Source organism: Trachemys scripta, chromosome 6 (genome assembly GCF_013100865.1).
Source record: "Trachemys scripta elegans isolate TJP31775 chromosome 6, CAS_Tse_1.0, whole genome shotgun sequence".
NCBI classification, from domain to species: domain Eukaryota; kingdom Metazoa; phylum Chordata; order Testudines; family Emydidae; genus Trachemys; species Trachemys scripta.
In genome coordinates, this window is record NC_048303.1 from 59,178,864 (window position 1) to 59,193,836 (window position 14,973).

The window sequence follows — 14,973 nt, forward strand, 5'->3', positions numbered from 1 at the left end:
ACAGAGGTGTTTACAGGCCACTCTACCTTGAATGGTCCCTTAGAATATGAGCTAACTATTTATGCTAAACAATCTATTCCATCTTGCATTTAGCTGTGATGCTCAGTATACTTTTCCCAGACCTGAAGAAGAGCTCTGTGTGGCTTGTCTCTCTTGCCAACAGAAGTTGGTCCAATAAAAAATAATTTTCTCACCCACGTAGTCTCTCTAATATCCTGAGACTGACATGGCTACAACAATACTGCATATGCAGTGTAAAGTATTCTTAATGTAGCTGGCTGTAGCTGTTGTGGATATGAAGGGAAGTGCTCTACTATCTACAACTGCCCCATTAAGAGCTGTGAAGCCCAACAGTGTCATTCTCTCTCCTGGTCTCTAATCCTGGAGCAAGTCTAAATGACAATGTTAAAAGCTACCTCTGTTCCCACCTTTGCCTAGCCCAGTGGGAGAGAAACAATGTTTCTGTTACTTAGAGGACCAATGAACGATTTCTATGAAGTGCTCATTGGACATGTCTCCACAGCAAGGGGGAAAAAAAAAAAAAAAAAAAAAAAAGAGGTGGTGAGTCTCAGAACCCAAGTCAACTTAGATTCACACTGTGGGGTTAAAAATAGCAGTGCAGATATTGGGGGCTCAAGAACTTGGTGAGGGGGAGGGGCTTAGAGCTCAAGCTCCAGCCCAAGCCCAACGTTTACACTGCTATTTTTAGCGCTGCAGCATAAACCCTACAAGCTAAGTCAGTTGACCCTGGCTCTGGGCTCATGGCCATGCATCTTTTCACACCCCTGAGCGACGTAGCTAGGTTGACCTAAGTTTTAGGTGCAGACCAGGCCTGAGTGCCCTGAAGTGGGCGTGTAGAGAAACATGCTATTGAGCTTCCGCATCCTTGCCCAGGAAAGAAAACAAGGCATTGAGATTGCTCTGAAATGTCCCCATTCCCTGATCAAGGGCTTGTCATTTCCTAGATGGGAAACATGAGACAAAACACACAACAGAGGCAGTCCTCCGGGGTGGATCTAAGTTTATAATGTAAAAAAAAATATGAATGGACAAACCCTTTTTTCCCCCTTTTCAGTTTACTTTAACAGGGGGATCACTCTGCTCTGGTACACTGAAGAACTGATAAATAGTTTATGCCAACATGGACCACTGTAGCATCCCTTTGGATTGATACTACAGCCCCAAATGAGCTTTTGTTTTTTGTCCCTGCGTTCTATCGGATTACTGAAGCCTGACAAGTTCTCTTTTGATGGTAGAATATCCTTCACATCCAGAAAGGGTTACATTTGTAAATTGCTTTGAGATATGAATGTACTATGAAAGTTTAAGTTATAAAATTTACTTTGTGTGTGCAGGTGAGAGGGAAGGAAGGAATTTATCTTAGGAAGCATAACACTCCATCCATATTTCAAATTCACAGCTTCTGCCTAAAATATGACAGTAATTATTTTTCTCAAGCTCACACACTTGTTGGGAGATTTGTTCTTCCTAACCAAGCTGATGGAGAAAAGAAAGAGGAAAGGAAAGGTGGGTGGAAGAGAGAGAAGAATCCATTTGTATCACCAGAAGAAATGAGAGGAACAGAATTAAGTTAGAAAGTTTGGCAAAAGTCAGAGGGATTTGTTTTTTTTTTATTTACTTTGAAAGTCTACTTCATCTACTTCTGTAGTTTAGTATCAATAATGAAGAGCCAACCATTCAGAATTATTAATAAGGTTAAAAATAAACTTCTACACATCTCATTCCAAAGAAATACAGGAGTACTTGTGGCACCTTAGAGACTAACACACTAAGGTGCCACAAGTACTCCTGTTCTTTTTGCGGATACAGACTAACACGGCTGCTACTCTGAAACCTGTCCAAAGAAATAGTTCTAGCCTAGACTCCCTCTCCATAGGCTTGTAGGGTCTGAGAACAGTGTGTAATTTGTGTCAACAAACATTGGTGTTCATGGGGTACCTCATTTAATCCTGAAATAACCCTTGTAGCAAAGCAGAGTTAACAAGTTTTCCAAGAGCCAGAAAGTCATCATAAGATGGATGGGTTGTCTGGAGGAAAAAAAGTAGTGTGTTGACTGGAGGGTTTGTCGGGGGTTTGGGGGGGGAGAGGGTGTGTGTGTGTTCCTGTGTGCACTGGAAAGGTTTCAGAGAGTTGGGATGGTTAGACTGGAGTAGAACATCAGGGTTTTGGCATTCCTCCCCCAGGTCTATGTGGACTTGGGAGGATATGCCCTACTCCACTCTCACCAGCTCCTGGCCTTCCAGTCTTCTCTTTAACCGGTACCTCCTCTCTTAAGCAACATGTACAAAAAAAGAATTGAGGCATTGTGTAAGTGAAGCAGTGGTAAGCGAACCAGCACCGCATAAGTACCAACAATGCAGTGAGTTCACATCAGTCATGCTATTTCAACTGTAGGTTCTTTGCATTTTTGCCCCAGGTGCATACCAGTGTTCTGTCCACTGATGCATCTCTCCCCCTCTGGGTACCTATTCCACATTTCCCAGCACAGCACTTTGCAACAGGTGTATAATCTCTATAGTATATAGTGTATGTATGACAGGTTTCAGAGTAACAGCCGTGTTAGTCTGTATCCGCAAAAAGAAGAACAGGAGTACTTATGGCACCTTAGAGACTAACAAATTTATTAGAGCATAAGCTTTCGTGGACTACAGCCCACTTCTTCGGATGCATATAGAATGGAACATATATTGAGGAGATATATATACACACATACAGAGAGCATAAACAGGTGGGAGTTGTCTTACCAACTCTGAGAGGCCAATTAATTAAGGGAAAAAAAACTGTGCTAATAAGCGATGGTCACATCAATACCACCCTATACCGGAAACCTACTGACCGCTACACTTACCTACATGCCTCCAGCTTCCATCCAGGACACACCACACGATCCATTGTCTACAGCCAAGCTCTAAGATATAACCGCATTTGCTCCAATCCCTCGGATAGAGACAAGCACCTACAAGATCTCTATCAAGCATTCTTAAAACTACAATACCCACCTGCTGAAGTGAAAAAACAGATTGACAGAGCCAAACGAGTACCCAGAAGTCACCTCCTACAAGACAGGCCCAACAAAGAAAATAACAGAACACCACTAGCTGTCACCTTCAGCCCCCAACTAAAACCTCTCCAGCGCATCATCAGAGATCTACACCCTATCCTCAAATATGATCCTTTACTCTCACAGATCTTGGGAGACAGACCTGTCCTCGCTTACAGACAACCCCCCAACCTAAAGCAAATACTCACCAGCAACCACACATCACTGAACAAAACCACTAACCCAGGAACCTATCCTTGTAACAAACCTCGATGCCAACTCTGTCCACATATCTATTCAAGTGACATCATCATAGGACCTAATCACATCAGCCATACCATCAGGGGCTCGTTCACCTGCACATCTACCAATGTGATATATGCCATCATGTGCCAGCAATGCCCCTCTGCCATGTACATTGGCCAAACCGGACAGTCTCTACGCAAAAGAATTAATGGACACAAATCTGACATCAGGAATCAAAATACTCAAAAACCAGTGGGAGAACACTTTAACCTGTCTGGTCATTCAGTGACAGACCTGTGAGTGGCTATATTACAACAGAAAAACTTCAAAAACAGACTCCAAAGAGAGACTGCAGAGCTAGAATTGATATGCAAACTAGACACAATCAACTCCGGTTTGAATAAGGACTGGGAATGGCTGAGCCATTACAAACATTGACTCTATCTCCCCTTGTAAGTACTCTCACACCTATTATCAAACTGTCTGTACTGGCCTAGTTTGATTATCACTTCAAAAGGTTTTTTTCTCTTAATTAATTGGCCTCTCAGAGTTGGTAAGACAACTCCCACCTGTTTATGCTCTCTGTATGTGTGTATATATATCTCCTCAATATATGTTCCATTCTATATGCATCCGAAGAAGTGGGCTGTAGTCCACGAAAGCTTATGCTCTAATAAATTTGTTAGTCTCTAAAGTGTATGTATGTGCATTTATTCACATACTTTTGTTTTAGTTGTCACTTTTGAATGATGCTGTTCTGCATGAAGAATTGGTCATCTGATGCTGACAGGCAGAAGCTATGCCCTCCTACTTACAGCAGATACCATGACAAAAAGCCTAAACCTCTGCTGACCACGTTCCATGCACCCCACCCAGTTCCTCCATTGCCTTAGGTGGGAAGGCAGAGAAGGGGGGTGGGGGAAAGGAAATGGGCAAATGAGAGGCTGAGATTGTAGTCAGTGATGAAGGGTGAAAAGACAGTCTGGGGCATATACATTAAAGCCTCTGTTCTGTTTTTCAGAGTGTAGGGTTATGGGAGATGGTCCTAAGAGAAAGACTTGGAAGTTGTAGTAGCCCCACTTGTATAGGGAGAGGGGGAGTCCGTGTGTAATTCAGACTAAATACTCATTTCATGAGGAGAGATGTTTCCAGGTGGAATTCCATGAACAAAATATACATACAAGAAGTTACAGGTTTAAATTACATTGTACTTCAAGCTATTTTTGTGCCCTTCATTGTTTCTCTGTAAGATGGAATTGGAGATGTATCCATTGGAAGCCAACTGGAGCCAACTTCAGCAGAGTTCCATCTTGGCTGCTCTCAGGCAAACACTGAACTGGGACAGAAAGACTGGGTTTGAGCAGTTTGCATGTCTAGCTGTAGACAGCTTGACAGATGATAGAGGCAGTAGTCTGAGCTATCAAAACTGTCAGGGAAGAATGAGTAAAGGCATTCTAGGATAGCACTAACTCCCATCCAAAAAGTGGTTTTTATTTATGTACACCTGGGTGTACATATGTGCTAAGTGATCCACAGAGTGATTAAAACTGAAGTTTTCCTAGTGCATACAAGACCTATCTTGATCAACTTGACATAATATGGTTCTAGAACGGTGTTTTTTCCCCCCATCTCCAACATTCCCACTGACGACTGATCCTAGGAAAGCAGTGCATCCATTCAATTTTTGAATGGATTTTCAAAATTTTTGCTGAGTGACTGAAGACACTTAGCATTTAAGCTTCCTTAAAACAAAAAAAATCAGATCAATCAGAAATCCATCACCCAGATTTCTAGTGCCACAAATGAGACTTACTTCATCCTCCAAACTACTTCCTGTTCCAACAGTTTTAGTTACAGAAGAGAAAGAGGAAACTATTCCCAAATCTAAATCAGTTTGAAAAAAAAAGTTTAAATATGGACAATCTGGATTTATGGAATTAAAAGACCCCTCTCTCTCTAAGTTGTGTGACAGTGCCAGAAGTGGTTTAATCTTTCTTGAAGTGGAAAAGGAGAGATGTGATGTTAGAAGGGAAGTGATCAATATGTTTCAAGGAAAGAATCATTACAAGCTTTCATTTTTAACTCAACTACTACTAGTAGTGTTTCACACTATATCAAACCTGACCTTTAAAATAATTGTTTTACTGGAGAACTACAACATGACAACATGACAGTCAAGTAAACATTACAATAAAACAGTATGTGGGCTCCCTTTGTGACAAACATGTTAAGATGTGAATCCAAACTGATAGCTGCAAGCAAATGTAGTCATATCTTAACGCCTCCTTTGCTTGAGGTTTGCTCTGCTTTAAAAGCAGGGTTCCTTCCTCAATATATTATTTCCTCCTCTCTCCCCCCCCCCCACTTTCTCCAAAGGCATTTTATGCCAGACACTCCCTTTCTCAGCTGAAGAGTGATGGATATTGCTCACTGTTATCAACTCTGCCTCTTTAGTTAGGCCAAATTCTGCAACCCTGTCTCACAATGAATACTACCTGTTCATGCAAGCAGTCCTATTGAGCTGTATGGGAATACTCACCTGAACAGGTACTTAAGAACATAAGAAAGGCCGTACCGGGTCAGACCAAAGGTCCATCTAGCCCAGTATCCTGTCTACTGACAGTGGCCAATGCCAGGTGCCCCAGAGGGAGTGAACCTAACAGGCAATGATCAAGTGATCTCTCTCCTGCCATCCATCTCCATCCTCGGTCAGACAGAGGCTAGGAACACCATTCCTTACCTGTCCTAGCTAATAGCCATTAATGGACTTAATGGCTACTGCTCATTATGAGTTAAGGTTCCAAAATTGTACCCTCATTCTCATAGTTCAAGAGACCACTGATACATTCCTTCACCCAGGAGCTCAAAATGCTGTCATCACTGTTTCTAGTACTGTACGTGCTTGCCCACAGAGTAAGAGACCAAGTCTGACACCTGGATAAATATCCTTGAATAGAACTACTGCAAATGAATATGCCTTAGTTCACCAATGCAGTTTCTCCATGTTTGCCTCTTCCCTTAATTTCTATTTGGATTCAACTCTTCTCCTACTGCCCCAGGATCATATCCGTTTCATGCTGTTCAAAATCAGGAAATTAACTTGAACCTGAAGTTTTCATTCTATTATTCTTGCTGGGATTGTGATCCGCTGCCACTGCTGGAGGTGTTCTTATGTGAGGAAGGAGAGGGGAAAGAAGAGGTGTGGTGATGGGCAGTTTGTTCATTTGTCTCCCCCTCACTTCAGAGAACTCCTAGCAGCAATGCAGAGGATTGTAGCTTTGCTTCAGCTGCTCTTAAACACAATAGCAGTAGAGTGAAACAAGGTATATGTCAGTCTCATCTACTGAGACCAAAAAGAATCTCTATGGATAGTAATTCCATGCTCTAATAATAAGAATATAGCTGTAGGATGTGTTACCCACACCTGATCAGGATGGCGACAGTGACTCTGAAATGCTCAGGGAGATTAGAGAGGCTATTAAAATAAAAAAAACTCATTAATAATGGGGGATTTCAACTATCTCCATATTGACTGGGTACATGTCACCTCAGGATGGGATGCAGAGATAAAATTTCTTGACACCTTAAATGACTGCTTCTTGGAGCAGCTAGTCCTGAAACCCACAAGAGGAGTGGCAATTCTTAATTTACTCTTAAGGGGAGGGCCATCCACCCCATTAAGAGAAACTAAGAACCCAAAGGTATACAGGGAAAGGAAGGGATATTGGAGTGAGTCCATCCAGCCTAGAAGTTCTTGGTGTTCTTCACTGACACATTAAGCTACTATAGGAAGAAGGCACTGTTAATGACAGCTGTGTGGGAAGTGGGCAGCCAAGCATCTGCTGCAACTAATTGTTGGACAACAGCTTAGTAACAGTACACTTGAGGTGCCTAAAGTATGGGCTCACAGAAATTGCAATTCTTTGGAGAGGTATTATACAAACATTAAAAAAAAAAGTGAGCCAAGCAAATGAACATTTTTGATACATAAAAACATTTATTCTGAAAAATTAAATTGCATCAGCATTGATTTTTTTTTTTTTTTTTTTAAGAAAAACTTAAAGATGCATGCACTTTATTAAACAGGAGTTCAAAACAAAAAAGTGACCAAGAGCACAGGAGACACAAGCAATGCACAGAATAGTTTTAGGGGCACTGTGGGACTATGCAGGGAGGACAAATAGCAATGGGTCAGCTGCAAAGCCACTGTTTTCAGTCCTGATGCAAGTTAGAGGAGTGGCAAGTCTTGCTCCAAGCAAACAACTGCAACAGAGCTGACAGACACTGGATGAGTCTTCTCCATGAAAAATAGCGTGTTCTTACCTCATGTTAATAAATACATAATAACTCACCAGGTAAAAACCTTAGCTGAGTACAGTGTAGTTTTCACATGTTGGCAGATTGAGAAATCTTAAAGGGGAGTGTAACGGGGTCAGCACCCACCTCTCACAAGCACCCCTTCTGGTTAGGTGTGTCTCTGTTCTTTCAGTAAGCAGTCCCGGCCCTGGTATGGGGTCATATCCCCAGGGCTCAGTCCCTACTCAGTCCCCACAGCCAGCCAGGAGCTCCCTCAATGCTCCCCTGGTCCCTGCTAGCAAAGAGTCTTAGGCTCAGTCCTAGCAGCCAGCCAGGAGCCTCTCGCACCCCTAGTCCCTGCCCCCACTTAATTGTCTGTAATCCTGCTGCTTTTCCAGCCAAGCACACAGTCGTTTCTCCTCTGGCTTCAAGAAGCTACTAAACTACTCTGTTCTGCAGCTCCTTTTTATAGGACCCTCCTGGCCCAATGGGCCTTGCCAGCAGCCCCTCTGATTGGTTGCTTCCTCACAACCACTCTAGGCTGCTTGGAGGACCTCTCCACTGCTCCTTTCCTGGGATAGGTGTGGCAGAATCCTGTGGCCTCCAGCAGGGAGCCTTTAGGCCTAGTCCACCCCATCAGAGGGAGGTTAGTGATACTTTATGAGGGAGTCTCTCCCTCCCACCCCCACCCCTAAGGGAGTAACTGCATTTCTGTTGCAGCAGGTATGTCATCAAATGGAGCTTGGAGCACAAGTTCACAATGTATAGTTTAAAAGTTTCATTTCATGTTCAATGTTTGAAAAGAACCTTTCACAATATTATGCATGTATAACTGATATTTTCAGAATGAGCATGAGGAGCAACAGTGTGGAAAAAAAACATTTCCCAGAGTGGTTTAGATTTCTTGCACAAAACTGGTACAAAGAAAAGCATGACAATCTAGTGAAAAGTTGGCAGATTTAATTTATTCTTTCTGTGTCCATCCATTTTTCATCAAACTATAATGAAAAATAAATAGTACTCAGTTTACATTCCATTTTTTTTAATTGCCATTTCAATGAGATTCAACTCCTTGTCACAGGTTGAGCTTGCCCTTTGAGAATCCAGGGCTCTGCCTCACTCATGACTTAGTTTACCACTCCGCACAATGATCACCTGACAGGAGTATGAGACTAGAAGCCAGGTCTGCTGGGGAATACAAGGGCAGCCTGAATTCAGACAGGAGTGAGAATCAAAAGAAACAGCAATTGGCTGAAGAACGTAGGATCTGGGAAAAACAGGTTTTGACTTTCATTCACATTGAACTGTTATTTTAATAAACTAGAATCCCAAGGAGAATGTACTTGAATGACAAGTACCATACTATTATTAGAGACCTCAGGAAGGGTAAACAGAGGGAGTAGAGACACCCATAGCCAGACTAACTAAGCCACTACTACATTCTTGTTAAACTGAAATCTGAAACGTGAGTATGATGGAGCCACTACTTTGACATAATTTCATAGACAAAATTTTGCAGACATATGCAGCTTAAAAATTGAAAACTCATCTAGAAACTTTTTCCATAAGAGTTTTGAAATTAACTTATCTGCGTGAAAGTACATTACGTAAGATTTGGCATCCTGGCACAAAGGGAACAAGGCAGTAGTGTCCACTTCCATACTTCCAATGTTTTTTAAAAAAATAAAGTGTAAATTTAAGTTTGATTTTCCTAACGTAAAAAAAAAAAAGCAGTATCCTTAAGCCATTCCCCTGAAATTACCAATAAGAATGTTCAACCTTAAACTTTTTCCAAAATAAATATGACAGCGTGAATAATTTCTATACTGAGCATCTGTTGCTTGCTCCTATGCAGACACACTAACTCTGTTGCTCCTCCCTACAGATATCCTCCCAATTCTGTTACCCCTCTTAACCATATACTTCAAAAATTCCATAGCATTTCCATGTAAACCAATAAAAACCCCATGTGGCTCTCTTCTTGTGCTTCCCAGTTCCTCCCCACCGCACCCCACTAAACTCTTATTCCATGTGGCTCCTTGCCATCCATTTGCCACCCTGATCAGATTCATTGGCCTTCCGTATATGAAGAAGAGCATCGGCTCACAAGATGGCCACGAGAAGTCCATGGCCCACAATCTACCCCCGTTATATCAGGGGCGTGCAAATTTTTTGGCCTGAGGGCCACATCAGGTTTCTGAAATTGTATGGAAGGCCGGTTATGGGAGATTGTACCTCTCCATACAGCTAGGCGTGGCCCAGCCCCCGCCCCCTATCCAACCCCCCCTGCTTCTCGCCCCCTGCCAGCCCCCCTGGGACTCCTGCCCCATCCCCCCCCCCCACCGTTCCCTGATGCCCCCTCTTCCCCCCAGGACCCTTGCCCCATCCACCCCTCCCTGTCCCCTGACCACCCCCAGACCCCCCACCCCTGACTGCCCCCTGCCACCCCATCCAACCCCTCCTCTCCTTCCTGACTGCCTCCTCCCCCTCCCCCCCGGGTCCCTGCCCATCCAACCACCCTTTCTCCCTGACTGCCCCCCGGACTTCCCATCCAACCCCTCTTCTCTTTCCTGACTGCCCCCCTAGGGACCCCTGCCCCCATTCAACCCCTCTGTTCCCCACCCTCTGACCGCCCCACCACCTATCCACACCCCCACCTCAACCACCACCCTGAACTCCCCTGCCCTCTATCCAACCCCCCCTGCTCCCTGCCCCCTTACCATGCCGCCCAGAGCACGGGGTTAGGCCAGCTCTGCAGCTTTGCTGCCGGGCAAGAGATTGCAGTCCCGCCGCCCAGAGCATTGCGCTGGTGGCGCAGTGAGCTGAGGCTGCTGGGGAGGGGAAACAGCAGGGGGAGGGAAGGGGATACAGCACGAGAGGGGCTGGGGGCTAGCCTCCCAGGACAGGAGCTCAGGAGCCGGGCAGGAGGGGCCTACAGGCCAGATGTGGTCCGCGGGCCATAGTTTGCCCACCTCTGCGTTAGATCATGACTACACAGGATTAGAATACCTGTATCAGAACAAATGCAGCTGAATACATTGTGCAATAGCTAAATTAAACGCCTAAACTAGACAGTGGTTCCAGTCCTTACTGAATCCAACACAATTAAATATAATTGGAAGGGCCAGTTCTGATTGTTTGAGATAAGCATTACCACACATTACTAATACCTCAGAAGTGAAAAACTCACTTTGTTTTAAACTTTTGTATCTCAAATACCCAGTCTGAGTTTTTCCAACCTAGAAAAATAAAAAAGAACTCTGGCATCAGATGACATATGGGGAATTTCTCATTGATTTAGCTTTATTGTAGTGGAGTGTAAAAACAAAAACAAAACAATTTGTGATAGTACACTTGAAACTTAGAGGCTCTTTGAACAGAAATACTAATTCTCACCAACACACTTTAAATTCCGTTCGCTAACACTAATGTTATATAGGCAACACAGAAAGAGTCTCTCCCCTGTGTGGAGGACTGTGGTGAAACTCAGCAGGGTCCATGAAGCCCATAGGCTGCCCTTAGCTTTAGGGCATCTTCTTCCAGAGGTTTTTTTAAATATTAAATCTTTTGATGAAAAGGTGCCACAAACTGCTTTTACCTTCTGATTTGTGTTGGAACTCCACAGAATGTCTGTCCGTAGTAAAAGGTGTTTTGTTTCCCCCATTTCCCCAAAAAATGGGTTTCCAGTTTGGGTCAGGGGAATGAGTTGGCTAGGCTTTAAAGTAGAATTTAAGCAGGGCATCTCATTTATCAGAATTAGTTCTCTGGCTCATAAGTGTTTGCAATGTTCATACATAGAGGGTTTGGGGACAACACTACCCAGGGTCACTTCTTGATTACTAGCGGGGAGAATGAACACTTCTCCTTTCCCCCCTCCATGCACTCTTCAATGTTTCACTGCCCTGTTCTGTCTGAAGCACACAGTAAGAGCAGAAAAATGGAATCCAGATCACAGCAACCCTCTGTTCAACCCATGAGTGTTGATATTATCCTTATGCAATTCAGGAGTAAGTAATACAGTACTGAATTTCCCCAGAGGGGCTGCGCTAACTTTCTCACTAAGCTTTTCTTGACACTAACTAGTAGGCAATTGTAGCTGAGCCCACATAAAGAGCTACCACTCCCCAAAGGAAAACTTTGTTTGAATCAGGTCTTCTTGAAAAAGTTTCTTTCCTCCTTTATAGCAAAGGCCATTTGCACAAAGACAGTATTATTGTTACTGAATTTATCTGTTCGTGCTTCCTTCCTACTCAGAGGAACAACAATTTGTGATGTTACAGTTAACTGCTCTGGACACATTCCATAATCCTGTGATATTGTCTTTACATACTGGAATAAGCAGAAAGAAAAGAAGTCTCCATAATAATTATGTAACAGAACATTGGGATGACAGAAAGCAGGTTTAGATGATAGGATATTTAGTCTTGTCCAACCTACAGCTTCCCCCATTGCCAGCATCAGCGGTAAATTATAAGCACAAAGGCTGCTACCACAGACAAGGTTCATATGCAATACTTGGCAAACGCTTGGACTATGAACATAAGTTAGATTTTTTTTCACAAGTGGTAAAATAAAGTTTTCCTAACTGGCAGCTGCTATGGATGGACAGGGATAGAAAAGCCAGATGATAAATTTAATCAGCCTCTGAATGGGGTGGAGACTGGACACAAAAGTAAGGGAGATCTGCACTCTTCAAAAGCAAGATCCCTGCTTCCTTCCTTCCCCATCACCAACGGAGGGAAATGGAAGACAGCTGGAATTCCATTACCAGGCTGCTGCTGGAACAATCTTTGAGAGCGTCACCTTTGCAACAACTTGCTAGTGTGTGAAATTTGAAGTCCGCAGCTAATGTTTCCCCCAGCCCTCTTCTCTACTGGGAAGAAGCTGAATTCTCTCTGCTCCTCCCACTCCAGAGCTTTCTAATTATTGTGATAGACAGCAAAAGAAGTTATCTGATGATTTACTGTTACCCAACCTCCTGGCTGCTACTTTACAAGCTCCATTTTAGGTGCAGCAACAAAGAGTCCTGTGGAACCTTATAGACTAATGTATTGGAGCATAAGCTTTCGTGGGTGACGAAGTGCGTATTATGCTCCAATACATCTGTTAGCCTTTAAGGTGCCACAGGACTCTTTGTTGCTTTTTACAGATCCAGACTAACACGGCTACCCCTCTGATTTTAGGTCCAGTTGTCCTCAGTCACTGCTCAACTTTCTCAACCAGTAACAGCACTCTATGTTTAATTACGATCCATGGACCAGGATATACATTGAGGTCTACATATTCCCTGCAACACACAGCAATATCACAAAGTTTGTACAGGGCTCAAGGGAAGAATATGCCTTATTTGTTGGATTGTCACCAAAAAGATAAAAGACCCTTTTAGATTCACCACTATTTCTGTTCTTTGTTTCTCTTCCTTCCCCAACCTCTTTTTATCGGTTTCTCTCCCGCATTCCCTGTCTTTGAGTGCTTCCTCAGTCCTTTTCTCTGCATTTCCTTCCCTGAAGCAACTCCCAATTACCTACCCAGTGTGCTTCACTCCTATTCCCAACCCCATTCCATCCACAGTGATCTGTGATTAAATAGTTAATGTTGACAGTGAAGTGTCATCACTGGGCTTTAATGCTGATCTTCCAGTCAGATTAAAAGGGAACATGGGAGTTCATATCTCTGGGTTATGGGCTGAATGCAGATATCACTGCATTGGTTACATTTGGAAGCTTAACTGTGCAATGATGAGGTTTAGATGCCCTTTTTAAAAAAGCTTAGATTCTGGAGACTCTGAAAAGCATTATAGTATAACAAAATTACATGGGTGGACCATACATTTAAGAACCCTTTGTTAGATTTTAGCTAAACAGTACTGCTGGAATTTACATTCAGTTCAGATTACCTTCACAACTAGGGCTCAAAACTTTAGAATGAAAATGTATATCTACCATTCACAAAGGAAAGCTTCCTGCTTGCAACTTGCAAGTAGGCAGGTGGATTGTTTAAGCTCTATTCATGCATTATTAGGCTATATGGTTAATAAACAATACATTTAAAGAAGCGGTGTTTAAATGCAGAATGAAAAGTGACTCCACAGTTAATAATCAATCTGATTAAGTATATTAGAATCTCTACTTGATATTCACTTTTAATCAGGTTATTGGAAATACTTGTAACAGCTTATTTAATAGTAATATTTTTAATGTACCGTATTTTCCGGCGTATAAGACGACTGGGCGTATAAGACGACCCCCAACTTTTCCAGTTAAAATATAGAGTTTGGGATATACTCGCCGTATAAGACTACCCCTCTTCCAACGCACACCAAAAAAAAATTAAAAAAACATCAGATTTGATTTCAATATGGTAATTTTAATTCAAATGCTTATGACATGCAGGTACTTAGCAGGAAAACTGTCACTTATAAACATAAGGCTGTTTGTCATCAAACATGTAAACATAAAACAGTGCAAGTGGATTAAACTTTTCCTAATTCACTCTAAAGCTGAAAGGAAGGAAAAGACAATAAACCCATGGGAGCTGCCATGCTGTTTGTTTTCTAAGCTGTCAACCAAACTGGAACTGATGATGATAGGAGGAAGATAACAAACAAAAGAGAGAGAGCAAGTGCCGGGCAAGTCCCTGGCGAGTTAGCAACGCCCATCATAACTGCAAGCTACGGTATTTTTACAGGTTTTCCTGGTGTGACAGTTTCCCTTTAAAAGCCTTCAAAATCCTCCTGTTCGTCATCTGATATCATAAGTACATCAATGACATCTTGTGATACATTTGTAAGGCAGTCATCGTATGGATCGAATTCCGTATCAGATGGTGTGGTCTCAGCTTCGGCTTCCTCTTCATCTTGCCACAAGTAGTCGTCCTCCATACCATCTAATGAATTTGATATGCCACACTTCTTGAAAGACTTGATTACTGTTTCTGCATCAATATCATTCCAGGCTTTTATGACAAACTTGCACAAAACATCCAACTGTGGAGCACGCATGTTTCCTCCTTTTGTGAATGACTTTTCGCCGCTAACCATCCATTCATTCCACTGTTCTTGAATGCGATCTTTAAATGGCTTGTTTAGGCACACATCCAGTGGCTGTACCAACGATGTCAATCCTGCAGGAATAACTGCCGCATCTGTGTTTAGTCTTGCAAGCATTTGCTTGGTGCTGGGAGTTAAATGAGCCCTGAACATATCCCACACCAGTAGACTACATTTTTGAATAAGTCCACCTGGTCGCCTGCTCCATACATTATCAAGCCATAGCTTTACCCCTTCTTCATCCATCCAGCCTTTTTCATTCACATGTACAAAACAACCAACAGGGAACTTGAATTTCGGCATTGTTTTTCTTTTAAAAATA

At 42.8% G+C, this 14,973-nt stretch overlaps 1 protein-coding gene across 2 annotated transcripts in view; it reads right to left on the reverse strand.

Annotated features, from left to right (window-relative positions):
- CHD1 (chromodomain helicase DNA binding protein 1) overlaps window positions 1–14,973 on the reverse strand; it is a 78,765-nt gene that overhangs the window by 57,769 nt on the left and 6,023 nt on the right. The window lies entirely within an intron of this gene.